At 40.3% G+C, this 9,932-nt stretch overlaps 2 long non-coding RNA genes across 2 annotated transcripts; both read right to left on the minus strand.

Moving 5' to 3' along the window:
* Nucleotides 1-258: 258 nt before the first annotated feature.
* LOC139033869 (uncharacterized) lies at nt 259-2,281 on the minus strand. Its single transcript, XR_011486361.1, has 2 exons — nt 2,178-2,281; nt 259-461 (listed from the first exon to the last, which is right to left on the minus strand). It is a non-coding gene; the product is annotated as an uncharacterized lncRNA (long non-coding RNA).
* A 122-nt stretch (nt 2,282-2,403) lies between these two features.
* Nucleotides 2,404-6,347, minus strand: LOC139033864 (uncharacterized). Its single transcript, XR_011486350.1, has 5 exons — nt 6,243-6,347; nt 5,634-5,773; nt 4,513-4,583; nt 3,539-3,649; nt 2,404-2,496 (listed from the first exon to the last, which is right to left on the minus strand). It is a non-coding gene; the product is annotated as an uncharacterized lncRNA (long non-coding RNA).
* Between the last annotated feature and the right edge of the window lie 3,585 nt (nt 6,348-9,932).

A 9,932-nucleotide genomic window follows, 5' to 3' on the forward strand; every position in this document is an offset into this window, starting at 1 on the left:
GGGACATATTTCTTGACCAGACTGCCCCATCGCCTACAGTAAGATGACCCAGAACCTTGTCCGCAGTCCTGTGACGGTTTAGTCCTTTTTCACCTTCTCTGCAAACCTCTAGGACGTCTCCTTTTATTCTTTCTCAGAAACTTTCTGATGGAACACTGATCCTACTAAAGGCACACGTTTCTGGATCATTAAATTCAATCTGCACAATTGTGTGTTTTAAAACATAGACGTTCAGCACAGAGACACGTAACTCAGCTGTACGCTAAAGTGATTTATTTAAACTCTCAGAAATCAAATCCACCAGACAGGATGTGATTCATGAACAGGAGAGAAGAAATGGGAGAGGGAGTGTGAGTGTGAAGAAAGAAGGATCGTGTTTATCAGGAAACAGGTTAGTCGTCTTCACGTTGTTAATCTTGATTCCATGCAGACAACGACATGTCTGGTGTCAGGGACTCTTCCTGTAGGTGAATAAAACAGGAGCAAAGGTTTAGTAGAGTTGACTGTGTAACAGCTGATAGGGGTGACCCTCAGGCAGTAGGCTGCCCAGGGAACAGGAGCTGGTAGGTGATCCAATGTCAGATTCCCAGTGAACCTCACTTCTCCACATCTCAGTCATGTAGGTGGGGGTCCATGTGGATTTTTCCCCAGGATGGACATACGGTTGGATCTTTTATCTGCAGGTGCATAGTCAATGATTTCTTGGTGCCTGTTCATGTGGATGGGTCATCTATAGATGGTTTACAGACTCTCTGATTGGAGTAGCTCCTCTAATTCCACAAGTTTTGTCTTCTGCGTCTTCATGAATTAATTGTGCAATTTTAATTTTATATTGGAGTTGATTATAGTTGATTAATACTGTGTTATTAGTCTTAGGTGTACAGAAGTCTGAATAGTTTGCACATACACGTATCTATTCTTTACCAGATTCTTTTCCCACTTACGTTTCTACAGAGTGTTGCGTATACTTCTCTGTGCTAGAGTATGACCTTGCTGTCTGTCCATGCTGTATATAACAGCTTGCCTCTGCTAACTCTAAACCCCTAATTTGTCTCTTCCCCAGGCTCTCCCACTTGCAAACCACAAGCCATTTTCTATGAGTCTGTTTCTGTATTGTAAATAAGTTCCTCCATGTCATATTAAATCCCATATATGATGGTTGGATGGCATCACAACTCAATGGACATGAGTTTGAGTAAGCTCCAGGAGTTGGTGATGGACAGGGAAGCCTAGCATGCTGCAGCCCATGGGGTCACAAAGAGTCAGACACAACTGAGCAACTGAACCAAACTGAACTGAGTGAGCCTATTTCTGTTTTGTGAATAAGCTCCTCCATGTCATATTAAATTCCATATATAAGTGATATCATGTGACATTTGCCATTCTCTTTCTGACTTGCTTCACTCAGTATGACAATCTGTATGTCCATCCAGGTTGCGGTAAATGGCACGATTTCACGCTTTTACTGAAAATGGCTGAGTACTATTCCATTAGATACATGCACTACATCTTTCTTACCATACTCACCTAGAAGCTAATGCTTTCCTTTGATTTTTTTTTTCCTCAACAGAAAATTAACACCCACACTTTAGCCTAGATCAGTGTTATTTTCTGAGGCTGTCTTACTTTAGATTGTTTAAAGATCTCACTTTAAGAAAAGCTACTTCTGAGTAGGAATATAAACCAAATGCGTGTTTCAGGCTGTGTGGTTGGAAGGTCTTTACTGGTTCTGTCATAATCTTGAGAGACTAAACACTGGTCTTGCCCAAAATGTGAACTTTCTTTAATTCCATTTCTCTCTCTTTAACCCCGCTTCCTGTGGGGGACGGATGTTTGTGGACAGGCATGAGGTTACCACTGATTGGAACACTTTATTGGTTTGCACCAACTTGTGGCCATTCCTGCTCATCTCTGATGACTCTGGTCTGCAAGATGCCTGCAGGATAAGGTTTTCTCACCACGGCTGCTCAGCGTTAATCAACCAACCCATTTACAGTTTAACATGACTCAAGAGAAGAGAAATTATGTCTTGTAACAGAAAAGGTTCTCCAGCGATAGAATGTAAGTTGTTAGGACAGAAACACTTTACCTATGAAATTTGGCCAGTGTGAAACCACCCCATGTCCCTCTTCATTCATTTTATGGAACAACTGTAATAACAGTCTATTTTCACTTACACTGAGGTTGTCTCTGGCCTTGTTGTCCACACGGAGGACAGTCATCTGGGGGAAGATTGAAAGGACAGGAATAAAAGATACACTGATTACTACCGTTCCTTACCATTTGCAAGCTTTCTTTCTTTTATTATTTTTTTTACAGTAATAAATAATTTGCAGAGAAGGAAATTTTAAATAGTTTCCTGATAGGATATATTATGAAAACATATAGCTCCATTACCACTTTTGAGGAAATTCACAAAATCTTTTTCTTCAATCTTTTTCTCTTCTACCAGCTCTTTGAACCTTGCCAAGGCTTCATCTTCAATATTTACTTTAACTGAAAAACACCATCAGAAAGCAGAATTTTGCTTCTTAAACCCAGAGAAATTTCTGAATACAAAACAAGAACTTGAGTGTCCAAGTGAAATCTTCACTTGATATAAATTAGGCCTCAAACAATTACAATTTCCCATGACTCACATGTCTCCTCTCTGTCTTAAGAATGAATCCTCATCCAACCCTGTAAGTAGACCCACCCCCAGCATCATCAGCAGGACCCCAGAGACTCGCAGGAGCTCTGTGAATTTTTGGATCATCCATCGCTCTATGGAACTGCCCTGCTCCTTAACCAACTTCCTAGAATCGGTACCTGCCACGCAGGTCTTGTTCTGACCCAAATGCATAGGAAACAGGGTTCTCCCCCAACAGATACACACTCACCATGTCAGACAGAATCATGGGAAATGATCTACTTTTTTTATTAACCCACCGTTCTCCCCAGTACCTTCCCTGAAATAGACACATTGTTCTGATGATACACACACCTCTCAGTGCTTCTATGAGGTTCTATGCACTGACCTCAGTGTTCATAAGAACAATGCATTTGAGAAGTTGAACACAATGAAGTTTTATTTAAAAGTTCCCGTTCCAAGGCTTATACTGTGTTGGAAAACTGGTGTAAACTGAAGAAATTGAGAGTAGCCTTATTATATCCATGGCTTCAAATTTACTGAAGTGTTAAAAAAAAATGAAAACTAACATAATACTCTAATTTTCTTCCAATTAAAAATTTAAGAAGAATTTTAATAACTGTTTCTAGTGAACTGCAGCTTTTTTTTTTAATGCAACAGGTGGGGATTACTTATAAATGTCTGATGATCTGATCCCCCCCAACCTTTAGAAGCTTCTCTTTCTTGGTAGATTACATTCCAGGGTCCTTAATTCAGCGAACATAAAGACCTAGGTTCTGTAGACTACATAATACACATTATCACCACAGCCTGATTTCACGGATAAAAGTACTGCAAATGGCAATGCTTCTTGACAATGTATGATAATCATATGATACTAGTATGATAAAATAAGGGTATCACGCATACCCAATACTTCAACCAGTTTTGTCTCCACACCATCTTCATCCACGTATACAACACATAATATCAGAACGGTGTCGGATTCATAAACAACGTTAAGTTCTTTTATCCTCTCATCTGTGAGAGAGAGAAAAGATACATATATACAACATGCCTTAATTTATTGTCAGATTTACTGTGGCAAATAAGGGTATGTGTAAGAGTGCATTCTGTGTCGATGTCTGTCTCACTCCATGGATGAGCTGAATGCTACAGTTGTTAGGGCAGCAAGAACTGCAGGCAAGACTTTTTATTCCCACCTTTTCATACAATTGATCTGATACACTTAAATTGGGCTCAAATATGTTCCCCTGAGGCCATGTAACATTAGGGAAGTTGTTTAGAGTTGTCATAAACTGTTTAGGGATATAAATCTTAGCCATAAACTGTTTAGGGATATAAATCTTAGCCATCATCCTAATTGCTTTGAACAGAATCTGCCTTTTAGGTTTTACTCAGGATGATTTCCTTGCATTTAAGTCCATCCACCATACCTTGGGTAGAAAAAGATATTTTAAGATTGTTTTTAAAAATGAATGCACTGCTGTGCAAACTCAAGATACACAACTCAAGATGTCGCTTCGTAAGGCTGTTGCAAATTATCTGTGAGAACCATACACGTCTACATGTTTTTCTCACTGACTGTGTGCAAGCTTCCTTATGCTCACTCATGTCTGACTCTTTGCAACCCCATGGACTGTGACCCACTAGGCTTCTCTGTCTCACTGAGTCACATTCACAATTGGGAGGAGGCCTCCAAGCTGTGTGTCTGAAACTTTGCCTCATGACAAAGTAAAGTGTTTGGAAAACTTCGGGACAAGACCGTGCTCACCACTCTGATTGTTAGTCAGAGTAGAATTCAGGAATGGGGTGTTATTGCAGGAGGTTGTACCAAGATTTCCACCCAACCATACTCTGACCAGTGAAACCGTCAAACTTACTGTCCAAAGCACAGGTGCCATCAGCTTGCCTTGTTCCCGTGACATGTGTTATTTCCCATTTTCCATTAGACCTTAAAAACAAAAGATATTCAAGGCAGGTGATTAAAATATAGAAAAAAAATTGCATATAGTGAGGATTTTGTTTGTTTCACCTGAAAGGTTGTATGAAGTGTCACTTTAGTGCCTGTGAACCATGTCGAAAAAAGAATATGTTCTCTAAGGTCAAATCACTACCTAGTGAGAAGGATGGTTAGTCTACACATTAAATTTGAGCATAGTTCCAAAGACAAACTGCAAATACCAAGGAAGTCATATGCAAAGCCAAATAATAATGACTAAATCTAGAATTTATGAAAACATAAAAATGATACACTTTTTTTAAAAAAACATCCTGGAAGCAGACAGGTGTGGCTATCATAACAGACCTTGGGTGCCCCCACAACCTTGCAATGACCCACTAGAGAATATGACAGGGAAACATCACTAAAAATTGAGAAAGAAATGTTTACTTTTATCAAAACACACTCTTATTCCATCACAACACTATAAGAGGATCAAACACGGAAGGACGCATGTATGTATGCACATATGTTGACACCTACATACGCACAAGCAAACAGGCAAACACACATGATATGCTAACATGACATATGGAAATTATATGTATATCATATACGACAAGTGTAAGTTGTCAGCTGTATAACAGAAGACTTAGACTGACTTCATATATGTCATGTGTGAGAAAAGGTGTATTTGGTACCCAGAAAGTGTGCATGTGGGAACCGTGTCTTACAAATTCCGCAGGAAGGGGTCAAAGCCCTGGTGCGGACTGTGGTTTCCAGGACCCGAGCCTCTTCCCACTGCTGTGTCTCTCTTTCCTGTAATGAGCTCATGCCAGTGCAGCTTCTGGGACCCACCTGTCCTCAAGCAAAGACTCCAGGACATTCTGCAGAGACTCACAGGGGGATCTGCCCCCCCAGCTCACAGACCCTGCTCAGACCCACAACTCAGGGAGTCATGCTGTCAAACATCACCCAGAGAGCTCCCTGCAGAAGGGGAAGACAACCATCCCTCAGGCTCGGGGTTAATAGGTGTTTTCCTTCTGGGCGATTTTTACTTACTCGACATATAAATCAAACTCTTTGGTGCCCTTTTCATCACCAAACACAAGATGACACAAATAAATCCTGGATGGCCCTTTCTCACCGGTCTCCTCTGGGTCACTGGATGCGACGTATGCGATTCTCCATTCTCCTGAAAGCTAACAGCAAAGTTAGAAATTTTCCTCCTTGTCTTTTGATTTTTTTTTCCAGCCACATCCCACCTGAGTTTTCCATCACTTGTGCAAAATCAGCGCACATTATCTAACATGACAAAACAAAGCTGGATCTGTGAAACAATCTGGAAAATGAAGTCAGAGGAAAAGAAGGAATCAAGGCATTTCTGAGAGAGTTTGAGCTCTGGTTTCAAATGCAAGAACCCCAACAGCCGTTTGGGTGACCCTCTTTCTCTGTTACAAGGGCAGGAAAAAATGCATAAGAAGCAACTAATATGCAGGAAAGATGATACAGAAACCAAACAGAACAGGTATAGAGCCAGTAAACGGAGCAGCGTTGAGTTGGAGGGAGATGGCTCAGCCCATGGATCCACATCACAAAACCACAAAAGGATCACACACTCACACGCACACACCCCCAAGACCTGCTCCCCGATCAGACCATCCCTGGTACCTCCAAGACTCTTTGCTCAGCTTTCCTCTTCTTGGGCCACACAAACCAGGCCAAGGAGAAGAGTCAGGAAGAGAACCTTCATCTTGTGTCTCTCGTGGACTTCCTTCTGTCGAGGCTGGGGGTGTCATGGTGGTTGGAGAGGATGCAAATTGGTGTCAGTTTTTATAGCATCCTTATGTTGGTGTGATGCGTCATGAACCAATGCTTGGCCCTTTTAAGAAACATGTTATCCAGAAGTCATCTTCAGTATCTGGCTCGGCAGGCTTGAGCTCTGTGGTAACTGATATTTTAATCTTGGGGATTGTTTTAGGAGATGCTTAAGTGAATCTTCTTCCTTTGCAGAAGGAAATGGCAACCCAGTCCAGTATTCTTGCCTGGAAAATCCCATGGACTGAGGATCCTGGTAGGCTATAGTCCATAGTGTCGCAAAGAGTTGGACACAACTGAGCGACTTCACTCACTCACTAGGTGAATCTGGACACTTGACCTTTAGAGTGAGTGAGAAATCACAATACACATCTGATATTTCAGGTCAGGAATATTTATTTTCCTTTCTATCCTGAGATACAAAATGGGATAAACTGTCCAGGACACACATCCCCCACTTCTGTATGGTTTCCTTAACCTCAGGAAGTGGTTTAAATGTTTATTTCCTAAAAGTAAACTTGTGTGTGCTTTCACATACTTAAATGATTTTTTAGGAGAGCCTTAGAAAGCCACCTCTTTCCCTGAGGAAAAGAAGTCAGAACAAAGTGTTTATCACCTCCTCTTTCCCCATTGCAGGCTCTGTCCTCCTTACAGTTAAGAGGATGATCCATCCAAATGTCCCATAACCTCCTGTGAAGAAGGCAAGTCTGCAATCCCTTTCCACCTCTCTCTTTCCAGACACCCTTTATCCATCAACTTGGTGATATCTCATTTATTCATTAACTCAGTAGTTTCTTAGGCAAGCAAGAAAACAAGACAGTAGTTCTTATAATTTCTAAAATTTTGAAGAAAAGAAAAAACAAACTTCCTAACTCTATATGTCTAGTTATTGCCAAGGTCAATGAAATAGCCAAAGAATCTCTTCTTTGTATTACCTTTCAACCAGGGAACTTAGTTCTTCAAAAAGAGATGGAAGCCATACTCCCTACAGTGCAAGGGCAGAGTCTGAACCACTGGACCAGAAGGGTCATTCTGATTCAGATAATTTCGAGCAGGAATATGATCTCAGATAACACACCTTATCCTCCCACCATCATCCTTCCATCTCTCCTTATGTGCTCCAATATCCCCAGGTTTTCCATCTGGATTCTACCAACATGTGTCCCCAGGGAATGTGTCCTAGGACCATCGCATCTTAGGAAGACCTTTCTTACTGCCAATCAAGGGGGAAGTAAACATAGTACTCTAAGAGATGATTACAACAGGTGGCGGCAATCCTGTCATTTTGTATATAAAGGAATTCATAGGACCTTTATCCCCAAATCTTTCCATCAATATTGCCAAAAATGTAGGTGAAAAATTGATAAATAAACACAGAATGGTCTTACTCAAACAGTACTCTAGCAACCTCTCACCCCAAAAATGCTAATCCATGCTCCTTATGTCTTTCTGCTGTCTCTTTCTCCAGTTTGTCCAGGTTTCGGTAACTATGAAGCGTCTCTTTCCTAGATGATTGACTTTGTCTTACTTTTCTCTTTTCTCTGTGATCATTATCTTTCTATCTTAGATCGCACAACTCCTATGGAAACAATGCAGGAAACCTTTGACCTTGGCTACTAAGAACACCCAGTTCCCTCCAGGATTCATGGCCAAAGTTCAATGTACCTACATTGTACATCTCACATAGTTCCCAAGGGTGCTCCTTTTGTCTGAAATTTCCATGACCTTCCTAATACCTGTGGAAGCTTTTAGAATTGCAAGTTGATGTGGACGGGAGAAAATTTCCTAGAAATGTCAGACAGGACCGGTCCCGTAGAGAAAGGTGCCATAGGGAAAGGCCCCATTGTGCTTCGCCACTGTTCACCTTTGTTTTTCTGTTCCAGTACTGGCATTTATCGGTCACTGCATGCTTTCATTTCATGGCACGTGTTCATTTTGCTGAACACTGGACAGCTAATTCCTTTCTAGGTATTTCAGTCCATCGGAGCCTGGACCTAGCCCTTGACCAAATAGTTTCATTATCAATTAAATAGGAAATGAACTTTTCCACGCCGTCCACAAGACTCTAGTGTTTGCTGAGTGTTAGGTGACGTCAGGGTGGAAACCAACCACAACATCAACAGTGGAAAATCTCAGACTAGTACATCTCAAGATGTGTGCGCCAGATGAGAAGAAAGCTCCCTTCTCTGCAGAATGCTCTGATTTCTCCTTTATCTGACAGTAAAATACTAAAAAGTAAGTTCCATACAATGTCCGTTAAACCTCTACCTACATGCGCATCATGAAGAGCATGTGTTCTGGAAGAGGCCTCGTGCCCACACTTTGTCCTGATTTCAGTAAATACGGATTTAGTGCCAACAAGAGCTTGAGCCTCAGAATTCAGCAAGAAGCAGACAGACTCAGGACATCTTCCCTTGAACAGCCTTCCTGTGAAAGCAGCCAGATACACATTAATACAATCTAACAAAAACTGCCAAATATATTCCTCTTTAGAAGTTGTAACATGAGAATAAAGAAAGGTGGAAAGTTAGAGTCAGAATGGGTACTCTTTCGGAAAGAGGGACTACTCCATGGAGAAGGTTCTGCATGATGCTCTGTAAATAGTTGAAAGAGTGAGTTAAATGTGAATCTGTAAAATTAATGCAGTATGAGTTGAGAATATAAATTTAAATTCGTTTTGAAGAGTGCCCTTGGTTGGTGGTATGTCAAAATTCTACAAGTGCGTTCATTGTTTCTTAAAAGATTTTTTTCTTATGTGAGCTTTTTTTACTGAATTTGTTACAGTGTTCCTTCTGTTTTATGTTACAGTTTTTGGTAACAAGGCATGTGAGATTTTAGCTCAAAAACTGGGAATAGATCTCATGTCCCGGCATTGGAAAGCAAAGTTCTAACCACTAGCCTGCCACAGAAGTCCCTAGAAGTGCATTCACTTCCATAAGGCATTACATTTAGAGACATTAAAAACAATTCCCAGCCAACTTTGTGTGTCCTTGTCTTTTAAACTCTCCAGAGGAGATTTAGTAGCCTGGTAAAGTGTTATGGAATACCATTTCTGGCGTTTATTCATTAAAAATATTTGTTTTCAGAAGCTGTGGCAACTTGAATGTGTCTGTTGTTGGACACTACTAAATCAGCGACTGAGATTACTGTGTGTTATTATCTATCCAACATTTTCTGTTGTTCTTCATTGCCAAATGACTACTGAAAGACTGTTGTAAATACTTTCAGCAATATGCCTGATTTCTAAGAGGATTTCTTCAGAATTGTATGTCACAGAAATAAAGTGATGTATATAAAAAAAAAAAATTCATACATAAGAAAACCATTAACTGGTGTGTTGATTGTGGTGTTTAAACATTTAGAAATAAATGTAGCATTCTAGTAGCTCTGACCCAACCATAATAGAAAATATTAAAAAATTGGATTCATAAATTAGATCTCTATGAATTAACACAATGTGTAAAAGTATTATTCCTTAAACAAAAATATAATTCTCTTCAAATTTTAATTCTCATATATGTATAAAACAAAGACTATTCAATT

This window comes from Odocoileus virginianus, unplaced genomic scaffold (genome assembly GCF_023699985.2).
Source record: "Odocoileus virginianus isolate 20LAN1187 ecotype Illinois unplaced genomic scaffold, Ovbor_1.2 Unplaced_Contig_6, whole genome shotgun sequence".
NCBI lineage: Eukaryota > Metazoa > Chordata > Mammalia > Artiodactyla > Cervidae > Odocoileus > Odocoileus virginianus.